Raw genomic sequence first — 17207 nt, forward strand, 5'->3', positions numbered from 1 at the left:
ATGAGAAAGTTCTGCCTCCTGACTCACAAGCCTCACTGCTGATGTTGACATTTTATTGTTCCAACAGAATACAGATGATGTGGAAAGTCATGACCACACAGAGTGAGCCAATTCCTCAGGTCACTTGGGACACTCCATTCTAGGGCTTTGAAGAGGAGTACGAAAAACTTCAGCTGAACTCGGTTTTCAACAGAGAGCCAACTATAGAGAGCAGGGCATTGGCATGATGTGCTCCTAGCAGCCTGTGCTGTTCAGCAGACAAGCTCCTGTGTTCTGAACCCAAGGTTGTAAGTTGTTGTAAGGTTAGCAGTCTCATTCCTAGACACAATGTGTTGTAGTAACCAAGCCTGGAGGTCCTAAATAGTGGGAGAATCCCTCCTCCCTTCACACATGATTTAGCAAATGGCTGCTGATACACAGTTTAAAATTCTATCATATACTCTGTTGCTTTTTCTCAACTACTGACTTGATTATAAAATTGTTTATGTAATTTGACAAGGTGGTGCAATCAATATTTGGACATTGTCTGCTGCTCAGTCTGCCCTTCTGGCTTCCAGAAAGATGTATGGTTACTGTCAGCCTGATGTACAGGTGTACAATGTAGAGTCTTACTTCACCCAGCTAAAGGAAATCTGATCATAATTGGTTTCCAATCCAGACATGAAAATTTGGACATTATGCTAGAGCAGAAAGCACCCTTCTCCTATTACCCACAACTGCAGAAGGTGATGAAGGATTAGTCAGAATGTTGCCATCTGACTCTACCCCACTGACCTTCCACACCATGGTTTCACTCAATCCTGAACTTCCTGATAGACTTTCCTATAGTGCTGGGGAAGCTAGACATTGACCTCAGGGCAGGGAGACCACAGACAGTGAACCAGTGGCAGTTCCTCTTTAGATTATATATCTATCAGGGAATTGTTGCAAAAATCAGGATGTAAGGACCAGACGATAAAACCCTACCTTTCCAGTTTGGAAAAAAAGCGCCTAATAGATTAAAAGAACAGCCATACTTGGTGAGAACAAATGGTCCATCTAGCCCAGTATCCTGTCTTCCGACAGTGGCCAATGCCAGGTGCTTCAGAGGGAGAACATGCAAGAGTGTTTACAGAACTTGAGCTAAATCTAATTTTAGAATTTTCTTCCAGCCTGTAACCCTCTGATTCTAGAGATTTGTCCAGTAAGGAGGCCCATCTGCCATAGAATAAGACCTGTGCTTACACAATGATTTCATGTTTCCTGGGGCCATTAGGTTATCCAGCACCAGATGAGGTGGGACGGGCACTGAGTGCACATGCCTGATATACACTTACCAAAACAACTGTTGTATGCCCAACTCACCAAAGGAGAAAGGAAATGGGGAGGCCAAAAGAAACGCTTTAAAGACGCCCTCAAGATAAACATCAAGAGACGTGGCGTCGACACCACATACTGGGAGACAGCAGCCCAGGATAAGGATAAGTGGCTAAGACTTGTCAGAGAAGGAACATCTGCTTTTGAGGAAAATTGCCTTGCCCTAGTCACAGAAAAACACCACAAAAGAAAGGAAAGACAACTGTCATGCAGCAATCATGGCCTAACGCTGTCTTCTAACACCACCTGCAACGTCTGCCAATGAGCCTGTGGCTCAAGAATTGGGCTCCTCAGTCACCAAAGGACCCATGGAAAATAAAATCTGTGAAAGAGATCATCCTTGACCCTGAGGGATCGCCGACAAGGTTGTCATGTGAGCCAATTGTTTTGTAACCTAGGGGAGCCCCAGCTACAATGCTACCAACTAGCTTGGTGTGTGTTTATACAAGGTAGACAAGGTGGATGAGGTAATGTTTTATTGTACCAACTTCTGTTGGTGAAAGACAAGCTTCTGAGCTTACACAGAACTCTTCTTTATGTCTGGGTGCTTGTTGAACTGGGTGTTAAATAGTGTTTCAAGTCATGTTAGCTAACTCCGTTTTTAAAATCTTTTCTCCTAGTCCAGGACACTAGAAGGCTTTATTTACTGAAGCCCCAAATCAACTCTTGGTTCAAGGGATACTTGGTCTTCACCTGATCTTACCTTAAAATAATGCTACTTAAGTTTTCTAATATTCTCAACAGTTGACAAGAAGGGGTGAATACCAAGGGAGGAAATATTACTTTTGTAGTGCTAACGAGGCCAATGCAATCAAGGTGGCCCATTTCCAAAAGTTGACAAGAAGGTGTGAGTATCAGCAGATGGAAAATTACTTTTTGTAGTGACAGTGTAGTATTCACCCCTTCTTGTCAACTGTTAAGAATAGGTCACTTCCACCTTAATTGAATTGGCTCATTAGCACTGACCCCCCATTTGATAAGACAACTCCCATCTTTTCATGTGCTATAATATATATTCTGCTTACTGTATTTTTCACTCCATGCATCTGATGAAGTGGGTTTTAGCCCATGAAAGCTTATGTGCAAATAAATTTGTTAGTCTCTAAGGTGCCACAAGGACTCCTCGTTGTTTTTGCTGATATAGACAAACACGGCAACCACTCTGAAACCTGCCAAGGATTTGAATGTAGATCTCCCACATCTCAGGTAAATACCTTAATCACCAGGTCTCTCTCATTCTGATTTTGACCAGAAATTCTATTGTGGACATAAGAAACCATTCTTAACAACATTTCACTGAACCTGATACATTTCTGCAAAATTTCAGTTTCAACAACAACAAAAAAATTGTCCATATTCCCAACCCACCTCTACTAATGAATAGTCAACTGTCCAAGAACAACTGATCAGATGAAAATTGTTGTCCAACCTAGTGGGTGAATTCTTATAAAGGATTAATACATTTTGTAGAAATAAGAATTGGTTGTTTTGTTGGATAATTTATTTGCAATATAAATTCAAATGGGGCTGCTCCAGAAAGTAAAATCACTAAATCTATTTCAAAATGTACATCCCTTATTTATATTTACATTCTAGTAATGAATACGGAGCTAGGTGAAGTTCAGATTTGATATTTTTATTCTGTAAATATTTGTGAAAATTTTTCTTTTGGTGAAATTTCATGAAAGTGAAAATGACAGGGTATGTACATACTTCCTAAGTCACTCGTGCTGCTCAGGGTGCAGCTTGGTTTGGATCCCAAGCCCACTGTATTAAGAACACCTCTGTGACAGTCAGTGCTTAAAGTGCCCTGAAAAAGTAAGGGGGTCTCATCACTCCCATATCCGCCCATCCCCCAGTCCGCAAATCAACTCTGTCCCCCCATCTGTTTGGTCCCCTCCAGCTTAACCTCTGCTTTCCCTGCAGCTCCTAACATCTTCACCCACCTGTTCCAGGCCTGGGGTGGCTGCCGTGGGATCCCTCTCCCCTTCCCAGGCTGGGCGTTGCCAGGTAGTGGGGAGGAGGAGAGGTGCTATCCCATTACTCACTGGAGGGGAAGTGGAGGAGGAGAAGGGAGCTGAGCTGTCCTGAACAACTGGGCTCTTTCTTCTCCCTCTTTCTTCCTCCCCACCTTTGGGAATGGTGTGGGTCTCTCATGAGATGGGGAGAGATCTCTCTGCCTGCTTCCTGTAGCAGTTCTAACTGGCTGCTCTACCCTAGGAGCGGGGCAGCTGGGGAAAGCAACCTATCAATATTTTTCCTGCACATAGTACTAAAATGCGTGCCCCTCATTGACCCAGCTGCTGCTCTGAATTGTTATATCCTGGGTCTGCAACCTGGCATGCTTTAAGCACCGTAACAGTTTGCACATCACCAAGATGAGCAGTCTGGATCCACAGATCCCACGTTGTCTTTGGTAGATCATAGGCATGCTGTCCCACACCATTTGTCCAGTCACTTGTCTGCTTGGGATAAGTTGCAGTGTGAATCACTTAGATTTACCAACAACTAGAACTGTTCTCTCTAGTTTCAAGCAACTCTCTTTAAGCAAGCGTCCCCAGCAGCCTGAAGGCTGGACGAGTGCTGCAGTTACTAGGGGGTTCACTCGGGTTGCCAGGCATCCAGTTTTTGACCAGAATGGCCAGTCGAAAAGGGACCCTGACAACTCTGGTCAGCACCACTGACTGGGCCATTAAAAGGCTGGCTGGCAGTGCAGAGGGGCTAAGGCAGGCTTCCTGCCTGCCCTGGCTCCACACAGCTCCTGGAAGCAGCCAGCATGTCCCTACAGCCCTAAGTCGGGGGGGGGAGGCAACTTTTTGGCCCGGGGGCCACATCTGGGTGGGGAAATTGTATGCAGGGCCATGAATGTAGGGCTAGGGGAGGGATTTGGGGTGTGGGAGGGGATGCGGTATGCGGGAAGGGGCTCAGGACAGGAGCTTGGGGTGAAGAAGGGGTTCGGAGTGTGGGCTCCAGGCCGGTGCCACTTACCTCAAGCAGCTCCAGGATGGCAGTGGCGTGCAGCAGGACGAAGGCAGGCTCCCTGCCTGCCCTAGCCCTGTGCCACTCCTGGAAGTGGCCAGTATGTCCAGCAGTGGCTCCTGGGGGTGGGGTGGGGGAGGCGGCTCCACTGCACGCTGCCCTCACCTGCGGGCACCACTCCCAAAGCTCCCATTGGCCATGGTTCCATGTTCCCAGTCAATGGGAGCTCCAGGGGGCGGAGCCCAAAGGAGAGGGCAGTGCACGGAGCCCTCTGCCCCCCCCCCCCCCTTCCACAGGGGTCGCGGGAGCATGGTGCCGGCCGCTTCCGGGAGCTGTGTGGGGACAGGACAGGCCGGGAGCCTGCCTTAGCCCTGCTGTGCCCTGGGGCTGGCAATTCCATGGGCCGGATCCGGCCCACAGGCCATAGTTTGTCCTCCCGTGCCCTAAGCGCAGGGATGATCAGGAAAGCATTGCATGCTTCCCCTGCCCCCAGTGCTGGATCTGCAGCTCCCATTGGCTGGGAACCTGCAGGTGGAAACAGCGATGCCTGCAGGTAGAGACAGCATGCAGAGCCGCCTGGCCGTGCCTCCGCCTAGGGGCTGGACAAGCTGGCCGCTTCCAGGAGCGTCACAGAGCCAGGGAAAGCAGGAAACCTGCCCTAGCCCCATTGCACCGCCAACCGGGAGCCACCTGAGGTAAGTGCTACCCAACCAGAGCCCGAACCCCCACCCCAGGTCGGAACCCTCTCTTGCATTCTAACTCCCTCCCAGACCCCACCCCAACCCTCTGCTCCAGGTCAGAAATTTCTCCCACACCCTAACTCCCTCCCGGAGCCTGCATGCCTTCCTGCACTCCAATCCCCTACCCCAGCCCTGAACCCCCTTCCGCACCCAAACTCACTCCCAGACCTCATGCCCTGAGCCCCTGCCCACACTCCAAACCCCTTGGCCCCAGCTTGGAGCCACCTCCTGTACCCCAAACCCCTCATCCCCAACCCCACAACCCCAACCAGACCCCACACCCCCTCCTGCATCTCAACTCCCTGCCCCAGCCCAGAGCCCCCTCTTGCACCCTGAACCCCTCATTTCTGGCCCCACCATTGGAGGCTGCAGCCCCCAGCCAGAGTCCTCATTCCCTCCCGCACCCCAACCCCCTGCCCCAGCCAAGTGAAAGTGAGGGTGGGGGAGAACAAGCAACTGAGGGCGGGGCAGGTGCCTCAGGGCAGGGGCGGGACCTCGGGGCACGGCAAGGGTGTTCGGTTTTGTGAAATTAGAATGTTGGTAACCCTATGGATCACAACCTACAGAATGAAAACAGATCTGCCACCACCCAGTATCATTATTTGTCAAGCCCAAAGCTGAGCGAGGTGCCTCACAGAAAGGGATGGAGTGAGAGCCTCAGCCTGCTCTGGCCCCTTTATGCTGGGTAAAAGGACCAGAGCAACGTAAAGGGCTCTAATATCCAGAATCTGCCCCAGGGAGGCAGCACAGGTATTACAGAGACATGTGGAAGGCTTTCTTCAGAAGACCCCCACAAGCCTCAGAGTAGGGGAAGAGCCAAGGGCAGGGCTAGGAGTGGAATGGAGTGCAGCAACATGACTAAGGTTCCTGGCCAGTGCTCTGGCTCATTCAGCAGTCTGGGGAGGCTGCCCTAATTAAGGCCTCAGGGCTGTTTAAATTATACTGAGGCCCACCAGCCCCCAGCACGGCCTAGAATGAGGAGGGCACAAAGGTGTCTCAAAGCCATTTTAGCCCTCTGCTCCTCAGGTGTGAGTTCTATGCTATGCCTCTTTGCACTTAAAGGGGACATGAAAATCCCCCATGTTTTCTGGGTTTACTTTGTACTGGAAAAGTTTCACAGCACTACGGAATGCACTAACCTCCGCTTTTTCCAGGTACATCAGGTTCTACTCCCATCCCATAGGGCGGATGGTTCAGTAGTCACCAGCAGTATATAAAATCAGAATAGTTCTGGTTATAGACTGAAAAGTTAGAAATCTGCAAAAATCATTACTCTGTTTGGCAGGAAACAATGAAACAAGGCCACATTTATAAACAAAAATAAAAAATCAGGGTTAATGATTGCTGTGTGATTAGCTCCATAATCTGGCCATCCTGGTGAAACCAGACATGAAAACCTACAGCAATGCCAGGCTTTCAAAAAATTCCACCAGCATTCAACTGAAGGATTTGTCAGAGCTGAGTAACAAGCTCTTATTTATTCCTCTTAGCTACATCTCATGGTCTTCCACCTTCTGCCTTTTCTTTCTTCCATTATTCTTCCTCTTCCTTTATTTTCCTTCTGAACATCCCTCTCCTTTGTAGTCACCCTCTGATCCATGTTCCCTGGACTAGATCAGACAGACAGTTTATAATATGCTAGGAGTGAGATTAATTTTTGTAGGCCAGTCAGAGCTAGTGGAGGAATCCAAGAGCAATTTTAATTGCTTCAAAAAACTTAAAAGGAACCCTTTCAGAATTGGCTGGGGGCAAAGAAGGGATGTCAACTGAAATGTAACATAAATCTTATAATATCTAATATTTTATTAGTTGCTGACTTTTCCAATAGTCCTGGCTTTAATTAGCTTGTGGTGAAAACTGGGAATCTGTCTTAAAATAATATGTTGAATGAAGACCATTTTTAAACTGTAGGGTTCTGCACTTAGATTAATGAACTCTCTGGATTTGAAATCCCCAAATGTTTGAGGGAGGGAAGGAGGAAAGAGGGAGAGTGAGTGTGTATGTGTATGTGTCTGTATGTTGTTTCTGAACCCAAACCTGGATCTAACTCCACATTTTACAGCTGACCTATATTGTCATAATGGGCTGGAGAGTCTCTGGATCTGAATCTCCCTGTATTTCAGAATGGATCTGAATTTCCCTGTATTTCAGGGAGTTCACAGTTCAAATCCATATTTGGATCTGGTTCCAGGGTTTGCAGCTCAGGCCCATCTCTACTAATAAAGAAAATGAGACTAGAGTGCTCGGGATGATTATTAACAGGACACCAAACTTTCACTGCAGGAGTAAAACTGATCTAGAATGGAATGAGCTAAAGGTGTTACCATCCAGCAATTGCTTGGTGACCTAAGTGAAATTATGGAAAAAGTTTAACTAGTTATCAGGAGAAGCAATCTGAAGCAGAATGTTTCTGACAGCAATGTCTACGTGCTGTGGAATTGTCTGCCAAGAGAAGTGATGGAACATTTAAAACCAGGCTTGACACGGCACTAGTTGAATATACAATAGGGAACCATCCTAAATTTCATCAGCATTACATACATTTTAAAAACTCCCTAGGTACAAGAAATGAGCTGCCAGAGAAACCCGGATTTCATATATTCTCCAAATGTCCAATGCATCTGTAATCCAGTCATTTCAAGAAACCTGGGACCACAGGATACCACCCGCCCAGCCAGCACGGCTCATGAAAACTTCTTAAATAAGAGGATTTAGAACAACAACGTTGCCCATGAGTCTGCAGGCCATTCCTGATTCTGTTGTTCTGCAGCTCCTCTGCTAAACTGTCAATATGGCAACTGACCACAGGGGTATATGAAGCTCAGCTATGGGGCTGAAGCTGCAAGTGAAAGGAAGTGTGTTCTGCACAAAGCGCAGCCCAAGCAGGATGGAGCAGTGGGAGATTTTTCAGTTATTTTATGCTGGTAGCAGTACAGTGGATTTTGTGTCCTGTAGAGGACAATAAGTTGTCCAGGAACCCTGCAAGGATGTACGGCGTGGTCAAACTTTAGTCTCACCATATCTCGAGGAAACGGATATGAATGAAAAAAACTGACATAGATCCCTCTGTAATCCAAAAATAAGTATCTTATGTGATATAAGTGCCTTCTATAGAAATTGCAGGAGACTAAATCAAAAAAAGGTAGCATACAGAGTCATGGCCTGAGCTACAGTGTGCTTTAGTGATGCAGAGTCTTAGGTCAATGATGTACTTTGCCACAATAGTTGTTCCTCTATATTGTTATGTATAGGGCAGCATTTAAAATGGCATTAAGGATGTTATATGGATTTTAAAGCATGTCTTATTAAAGCACTAACTTACTTTGTAATGTATAGGATTTGGGTAGCATCCCTTTAGATTTTAGTGAGCTCCCCAGTGGCCCTGCTATCTTTTATGTTTCAGAAGCCACAAGAAACCTGCGTCAGTAGCAGTGTGTATATGTAGTGAGGCCCTGCATATAGTTGGCAAACACAGTTATTTGGACCCACTGTGCCCATGTGCTTCTTTCAGATTGCATATGTTGTGTAAAAAGCAAAAGGCACACTTTAACCAGCTTCTCTTCCCAGGCTAATTTGTAATCTAAAAAAATCCAGCAAAATGTTATTTTTTTTTAAATAAAGAAATAAGTTATGTTCACAGCATACACAGAGAGAGTTAGAAACAACTACTCTTCCTGAAAGGTTGCAACATCATTTCTTAGAACCCAAAAATCTAACCGCCACGTACAAAGAAAGACATAGCAAGCTGCTACTTAAGGCAAAGGCACAACTCAACCCACCTTGCTCCAGATTGGCTCTTTTGCCCGTTGACTGCTGAGGACCCACTTCAGATTCTTATGTGAGAGCTCCTTCCCTGCGAGCAGAACCAGGAAACCCTTCAGAATGTAAAGTGGTAGTGTGACACTAAGCCAGCGAGAGTTAAGCAACCAGCAGGCTAAGTGACCCCAAATCAGCTTTTAAGGACATATTAGAAAAGTATTGACATGGTAAACAGGGCCATTCCTTGTAGATGTTAAATTACTAGAGTTCTTGAAGTGTAAACCTGTACTGTTAGAGAATTAAAAGTAAATACTAATGGTATTTGTCTGTCTTTACCTATATCTTGCTAGAAGATTAACAATTAACTTGTAGATGCTAAACTTCATAGACTCATAGATATTAAGGTCAGAAGGGACCATTTTGATCATCTAGTCTGACCTCCTGCACAACTTCAGTTCCTGTGTTTAATGTTTCATTACTATAAAGTCTATTGATTCAGAGATCAAAAGGGGATATTAACATTTAGATGAAACTTGTGATATAATAATATAATTATCTTTATTTCTCTTTGAAGTTTGTAGTAAACTACCTATTGTTGAATGGTTAATTGTCTTATACTAATGAAGGCAATTAGTTACCAGAGTGTGCCTAGGAAATAGGGATTTACTTCAGAGCAACAAGGTATATTACCTAGTCTTCATCCAAGGAATGCCCTCTGTGATCACTTGCTGTTAGAGAACTATACAGGAAGCTTCAGGTCTGATCTTGTTTTAATCTCAGATCTGCTTCAACTTTGTCAGGGGACATTCAAGTAGCAAGACTGAGGTCTCCAGATCTACCCTGGGTTATCCCGGTAAATTCTCAGGAAAGATTTGAACAAACTCTATACATGAACTGCCTATTGAACTATAGCCTACTGAACTGATTCTGGAAGGATTTTACAAATTAGCAGCCTCACCATCTCTACTATGAAACTGACCTAAGACTTTTATTCATATCCTTATGTATAATGATCTTTTAAGCACAGTAACTTTTCTTTTTTCAATAAATCTTACATTAGTGAATAAGAATTGGCTGTAAGTGTGTATTTGGGTAAGATCTGAAATATTCATGGACCTTGTGGGAATGTGTCCCATCTCTTGGGATTGGCAGAACTTTATATATGGTGAATAAGGCTTTAAATAACCCTCACCATGTAGACTTGACTGGGTGGGAGACAAAGGCTGGATTGCTTAAAGGAGACTGTATTTTAGCTTATTAATAACAAGAAAAATATTATAGAAGCTGTTTTCTTACTGGCTTGGTGAATCTAATTATTAAAATAAACCACCAGTTTGGGGGATTGCCTGCCCTACTCTTTGCAGTTTGCCCTGATTGAGCATTCTCATCATAGCCGCTCCAGCGACACTGGAGCGACACTGTTCATTTTAACAGTTTTCAAAATACCCCACTAACCACCAGCAACTCCCTCCAGAGCCCTGCCGTTCCTTCAGTTATGTTCTCAGTTACAAATATAAACGAGACAGCACAAGCACTGATACTGACAGAGAGAGTCGGCCTTCACACCTAAGTGATGTAGGAGCAGAGTTTCATGTATACAAATCTTTCGCTCCAGGAATAAGACAAAAGGGGTCTTTATTCTTTCTCCCAGCCCATCCTTTTTCTCCAGCGTGCCTCAGTCTTTTGGGTGCTTCTTTAGCTGCAGGCTTTCCCCAAGACTTCCAAATCTTTTCATTTACTGAGCGCCGGCAAGGAATTGTCTGTTTACTCATAAATGAAAGGCTAAACAACATTTTAAGAAAATCTTCTAAAACTGAAAGCCTGTCTTTCTACAGTCTTGACAAATGAACCTAGAAAAGTCAGAATTTGTGATTTAATCTAGTCTATGGGCAAAAATTAGGCACTCAGGGTAAAAATGTCAAAAATGCCAAAGTGTATGTCTACACTGCAATTAAAAACACACGGTTGGCCCATGTCAGCTGACTCGGGCTCACGGGGCTCAGGCTAAGGGGCAGTGTAACTGCTGAGTTGACATTTGAGTTCAGGTTGGAGCCCGGACTCTGGGACCTTCCCCCTTTACAGAGTCCTAGAGCCCAGGCTCCAGCTGAGCCCAAACAGTTACACCAGTATTTCTCAAACTAGGGTCCATGGAGCCCTCGGGGGCTTTGAGGCTACTCCAGGGGGTCAGCGGGCCCCGCCGATCAACTCCTCCCCTTCCCTCCCAGCACCTCCTGCACACTGGGGAACAGCTGTTCAGCTGCATGCAGGAGGTGCTGGGGGGGTTGGGGAAGAGCAAGGATGGGGCACGCTTGGGGGTGGGGGTGGGGGTGGAATCACATCCAGGGCCGCCATCCCTGCTGATCAACTCCTCCCCCTCCCTCTCAGTGCCTCATGCATGCTGGGGAACAGCTGTTCCCCGGCCTGCAGGAGACACTGGGAGGGAGGGGGAGGAGTGGGCACAGGCACACTAAGGGAGGAGGTGGAAAGACGTGGGGAAAAAAGAGGGGCAGGGGTGGGGCCTTAGGAGAAAAAGGTGGAGTGGGGGTGGGACCTGGTGCTGAGCAGGGGCCTTGGGGGTCCACAAAATGTTTTAAATCAAAATGGGGGTCCTTGGGTTGCTAAAGTTTGAGAACGGCTGGTCTACACCACAATTAAAGCAGCCCCTTAGCCCGAGCCAGCTGGCACAGGCTAGCCACGGGTGCCTAATTGCAGTTGAGACACACCCTAAGTCCCATTGACTTAGATGTGTCTGCAAATTTTACCCCCTAAACGGAGGGGACACGATTTGCATTGCTGAACAACTTCTTTTCCCAATGATTTCAACCGACATCAGAAGCCTAACTAACCAGCCTAAGTTGGAAATGTTTCACCTATATACCCACTTTCCCAAAGAATCATAGAATATCAGGGTTGGAAGGGACCTCAGGAGGTCATCTAGTCCAACCCCCTTGCTCAAAGCCAGACCAATCCCCAATTTTTGCCCCAGATCCCACAATGGCCCCCTCAAGGATTGAACTCACAACCCTGGGTTTAGCAGGCCAATGCTCAAACCACTGAGCTATCCCTCCCCCCCAGAGAAGCATTTTACTCATTAAAAACTAAACAGGTAAGAGTCCAAAGAACAGCTAAGCACGTCTGTGAATTAGTGTGTCAGCCCAAGACCGCAAAACAACCTAATAAAAGAAAATGATAGACATTAAGGGGTCTCAGTAAATCACCTAGATCATCTGCGTGTAAGAGAAGGATTGTTCCTTACAATGTGTTCTTCGTTGCTTTGTCCTGTCTAGTTTTAAATGTCTTAACAGATAGGACTTTCATCACTTCCCTCATGAGACTATTCCCCACTCTAATTTAACAGGAAGAGACATATTATTATTAAATTACGATATTATGTACAGTATCTCATGCTTCATGGGACAAAAAAGAAAATGTGAAGGACACTATTTTCGGCCGAAGAAAGAATGTATACATTGTGTACTGTACTTTCTATAAAAACCGATAAAAAGACAACTGCACTACTGAGACTTAAAAATGTGACACTGATAAGCATCCTGCCCCAACATTCCTTCACCCCTGTTTTTATTTCAGCTAGAACAGTTTGTTTTCTCTTGCTCTTGTAATGTTCATTTGACCTATGTGTTTGAACAGAGTCCAGCATGGCAACCATTATCACTGTGTGAGGCACTGTAACTTCTAGTTCCATGGGCCCTGCCTGGACTGGTTTGCAATAAGACTAGAAAGCACTGAAGAAGGAAAGTTTTTTTGTTTCTTTTATTTTTTTGGCAATGACTATGTTTAAACATTATGACTCAGAGCACCGGGGGATCAATAAAAACACATTTATCTCTCCAGTTCCTTAAAATGAACTCTAAGCCTAGTTTCTAAAACTTCCTGCTTGTGAGAGAGTGGGAAGATATTCCCAAGCAGTGGTGAAAAAGCCCACAGGGTTTAAAGTAATTAATTAATTCCAAATTGGAGACCAAAATTAAGTTTAGTTTTTCTGCCTGTTTAAAATAATGATCAATTATTTTCAGAAAACTATTATGTATTACCCAGAATGTGCGAAATGTTTGTGAGAACGTGCTCTAAATAACAAAAACATTTTTGTAAAAGAAAAAAACATTGATCCAATTAATAAATTTTTCAGAAAAATACATAAACTAGTTGATAAAAACCACTGGCCTTTTATATCCTTCCTCAGCTTTCAGAATAAGAAATAAGGGCTGCTTCAAGAAAAGCTTGGGATCCCTATGAAGTCATTCATTTGGGGACCACTTATAGTGAGAATCAAGTGGCTACTGTACCCTAAGTAATTCTCTGCTACCGTACTTAAGTAATTCATTCTGAATTAGAGCAATAACAACCATCATTGGGTTTTTGACACTTGCAGCTGATGGAGCAATCCCTAAAAGTTACATACTGGAAGTATTAGACTGAGCCTCTCGTTGCATATAACCAAAGCAAGGGCCAACCTGAAGTGAAGGTTTCAATACTCACTCTTTTGGGGTGAGTGAATATCAAACAACCAACTATTGTTCTATCAAAATTAATATTTTGTTACCTTGCTAATGTTGACATTAACTTTGACACATTAACCCCAAGGGTAGATGTCAGCACCACATGTATTTGGATCTCAACCATTCCCCTGACCTAGAAGGTGGCTTACTACTAGAGCTGTTTCCATTCTGTGGGAAATGCCAACATTCTGAAATTTGTTTTCATTGTGAATTGGAAGGAAAAGAGACTAAATTTCCTGCAGAAGGTAAATTCTGAAAAATTTGGACTTGGTTCCATCAGAACATTTTGGTTTTATAACGTTACATCCTTTCAATGATGTCAAAACATAATACAATAAAATATTGATAATATTAAATAATTTAAATTGTATTCATATAGTGTAATATTTAGTATATAAAAAAAACTTTCAACTTTACGGAACTGAAACAAAGTCAAAATGATTTAGACATTTTACTGTAGAATGCTGTCAAAACCAACATATTCCTGCAAAACATTTTGATTTTGATGAAAATTCATTTTCTGAAAACAAAAAGAGGGCCTTTGGACATGGACCTTATCTCTAGCCTGGGACACAACCCACAGATGTCATGATCTCTGCTCCATCAACCTAACTCAGCAGTAAAACAGGTCTCATCTTGACATCCAGGATATATGTGCGAGCTCAACTCTCCACAAGCCAGGAGCCCGCAGGGGATAGCACAGCAGCTATCTACTTTGATCTGAGCCTCATCTCCAGCCCTTTAGAGCCAGGCAGGTGATTTTAGAGCAGTGGAATAGCCTCTACCGTAACTCAGGAACAGAATTCCATTCTATTATCATGGTCAATTCCAGCAGCACTGCCTTGAACTGATCATTTCTTTGGAAGCCTGTCAACTGTTAACAAAAAGAACAGGAGTACTTGTGGCACCTTAGAAACTAACCAATTTATTTGTGCATAAGCTTTCATGAGCTACAGCTCACTTCATCGGATGCATTCAGTGGAAAATACAGTGAGGAGATTTATATACACACAAGAACATGAAAAAATGGGTGTTATCATACACTGTTAACAGTGCATGTAGAACGCCTTCCTCCTTTTACTCATCCTCCATATGGTGAACTCATTCCTACAGGGCATGGGTGCACAATTATACTTACAAACCTGGCCTCCCCCCCCCCCCCCCCACATACTTTTCATCTCCCACCAACTCAGAGGTCCCCATAACTACAGGCTTTTGTAAAATAATCCTGAGTAAAAAATATAGAACACTACTTTTCAGAAATGTGTGCGTTTAAAACATTGTATAAAATATTCAATTTGCAAATACCTAGAGGATGAAGGGGTAATCAGTAGCAGCCAGCATGGATTCACCAAGAACAAATCATGCCAAAACAGCTTGATTTCCTTCTTTATCAGGGTATCTGATTTGGTGGATAGGGGGAATGCAGTGGACATACCTGGACTTCAGCAGGGCTTTTGACACAGTCCCACATGACATTCTGATTAGTAAACTGGAGAAATGCAAGTTAGACAGAGCTACCATTAAGTGGATGCATAATTGGTAAAACAACCGCAAACAAAGAGTAATTATTAATGGAATGTCTTTGGATTGGAGGGAGGTGTCAAGTGGGGCTCTACAGGGGTCTGCTCTGGGCCTGGTTTGTTTAACATCTTTATTAATGACCTGGTGTCAGTATAGAGAGCATACTGCTCAAATTTGCAGCTGCCCCAAAGCTGGGGGGGTTGCCAATACTTTGGAGGAGAGAGCTGAAATTCAGAGGGATCTTGACAAATTGGAGAACTGGGCTTTAGACAACAAAATGAAACTCAACAAAAAGACAAATGCAAGGTGCTACACTTAGGGAAGAAAAACCAAATGCACAAATACAGAATGGGGGAAAACTGGCTTGGCAGCAGGACTGCTAAGAAGGATTTGGGAGTTGTGGTGGATCACAGCCTCCACATGAGTCAGCAATGTAACGCTGTTGCAAAACGAGCAAAAGCAATTTTCAGTTGTATTAACAGAGGCATAGCATGCAAGTCACAGGAGGGGATAGCACCACTTTACTCGGTACTGGTTAGGCCTCAGCTAGAGTACTGTGTCCAATTTTGGTCACCAATGTATAGAAAGGATGTAGAGAAACTAGAAAGCATCCAGAGGCGAGTGACAAAGATGATCAACGGGATGGAATACAAGCTATAGGAGCAAAGGCTGAAGGAACTGGGTGTGTTTAGTTTGGAAAAGAAAAGATTAAGGGAGGATACAATAGCAGTCTTCAGATAATTGAAAGGCTGCCACAAGAAAGATGGAAAAAAATCTCTCTTGCCACAGAGGACAGGACAAGAGGCAATGGTTCAAACTACAGCATATGAGCTTCAGATTAAGTCTCAGGGAAAACTTCCTAACTGTAAGAACAGTAGGACAATAGAACAGACTGCTGAGGGAGATTGTGCAAGGTTTTCAAAAGGAGGCTGGATAGCCATCTGTCTTTGATGGTTTAGACACAACAAAGCCTGCATCTTGGCAGGGGGTTAGACTAGATGACCCTGGCAGTCCCTTCTAACCCTATGATTCTAAACAACGTAATCCCAACTCAATCACTGGGGGTAAAGTTAAACAAATTTTCTCCTCATGGAATAACCACAAAATGATGGATCCTTACTAGAGCTGTCAAGCATTAAAAAAAGTAATCGTGATTAATCGCATGGTTAAAAAAAATAATCATGATTAATCGTGCTGTTAAACAATAATAGAATACTATTTATATAAATATTTTTGGATGTTTTCCACATTTTCAAATATATTGATCTCAATTACAACACAGAATACAAAGTGTACAGTGCTCACTTTATATTTATTTTTATTATAAATATTGCACTGTAAAAATAAAAGAAATTGTATTTTTCAATTCACTTAATACAAGTACTGTAGTGCAATCTCGTTATCGTGAAAGTTGAACTTACAAATGTAGAATTATGTACAAAAAATAACTGCATTCAAAAATAAAACAATGGAAAACTTTAGAGCCTACAAGTCCACTCAGTTCTACTTCTTGTTCAGCCAATCACTCAGACAAACAAGTCTGTTTTCATTTGCAGGAGATAATGCTGCCCACTTCTTGTTTACAATGTCACCTGAAAGTGAGAACAGGTGTTCGTATGACACTGTTGTAGTCGGTGTTGCACAATGTTTACATGCCAGATGCGCCTAAGATTCATATGTCATGCTTCAATCACCATTCCAGAGGACATGCATCCATGCTGATGACAAGTTCTGCTCGATAACGATCCAAGCAGTGCAGACCAACACATGTTCATTTTCATCATCTGAGTCAGATGCCATGAGCAGAAGATTGATTTTCTTTTTTGGTGGTTTGGGTTCTGTAGTTTTCGCATTAGAGTGTTGCTCTTCTAAGACTTCTGAAAGCATGCTCCACCCCCCGTCCTGATCAGATTTTGGAAGACACTTCAGATTCTTAAACCTTGGGTCGAGTGCTGTAGCTATCTTTAGAAATCTCACATTGGTACCTTCTTTGCTTTTTGTCAAATCTTCAGTGAAAGTGTTAAAATGAACAACATGCTGGGTCATCATCTGAGACTGCTATAACGTGAAATATATGGCAGAATGCAGGTAAAACACAGAACAGGAGACACGCAATTCTCCCCCAAGGAGTTCAGTCACAAATTTAATTAACACATTTTTTTAATGAGCATCATCAGCATGGAAGCATGTCCTCTGGAATGGTGGCCAACGCATGAAGGGGCATATGAATGTTTAGCATATTTGGCAGATAAATACCGTGCAATGCCGGTTACAAAAATGCCATGCAAACATCTGTTCTCACTTTCAGGTGACATAAATAAGAAGTGGGCAG

The 17207-nt window shown here is 43.9% G+C and overlaps 2 long non-coding RNA genes across 4 annotated transcripts in view; one reads left to right on the top strand and one right to left on the bottom strand.

The window, feature by feature from the left end:
* Positions 1 to 2209, top strand: part of LOC122464982 — a 90662-nt gene extending 88453 nt beyond the window's left edge. The window contains exon 3 of the long non-coding RNA XR_006289461.1: positions 68 to 2209. This is a non-coding gene — a long non-coding RNA (uncharacterized LOC122464982). The remainder of the gene's footprint in view (positions 1 to 67) is intronic.
* A 4154-nt stretch (positions 2210 to 6363) lies between these two features.
* Positions 6364 to 17207, bottom strand: part of LOC122464981 — a 38511-nt gene continuing 27667 nt past the window's right edge. For all 3 annotated transcript variants that reach the window (XR_006289459.1, XR_006289458.1, XR_006289460.1), the window contains 2 exons: positions 8855 to 8928; positions 6364 to 6685 (listed from right to left, as the gene is read on the bottom strand). This is a non-coding gene — a long non-coding RNA (uncharacterized LOC122464981). The remainder of the gene's footprint in view (positions 6686 to 8854; positions 8929 to 17207) is intronic.

The sequence above is a fragment of the Chelonia mydas genome, chromosome 3, assembly GCF_015237465.2.
Source record: "Chelonia mydas isolate rCheMyd1 chromosome 3, rCheMyd1.pri.v2, whole genome shotgun sequence".
Classification (NCBI taxonomy): domain Eukaryota; kingdom Metazoa; phylum Chordata; order Testudines; family Cheloniidae; genus Chelonia; species Chelonia mydas.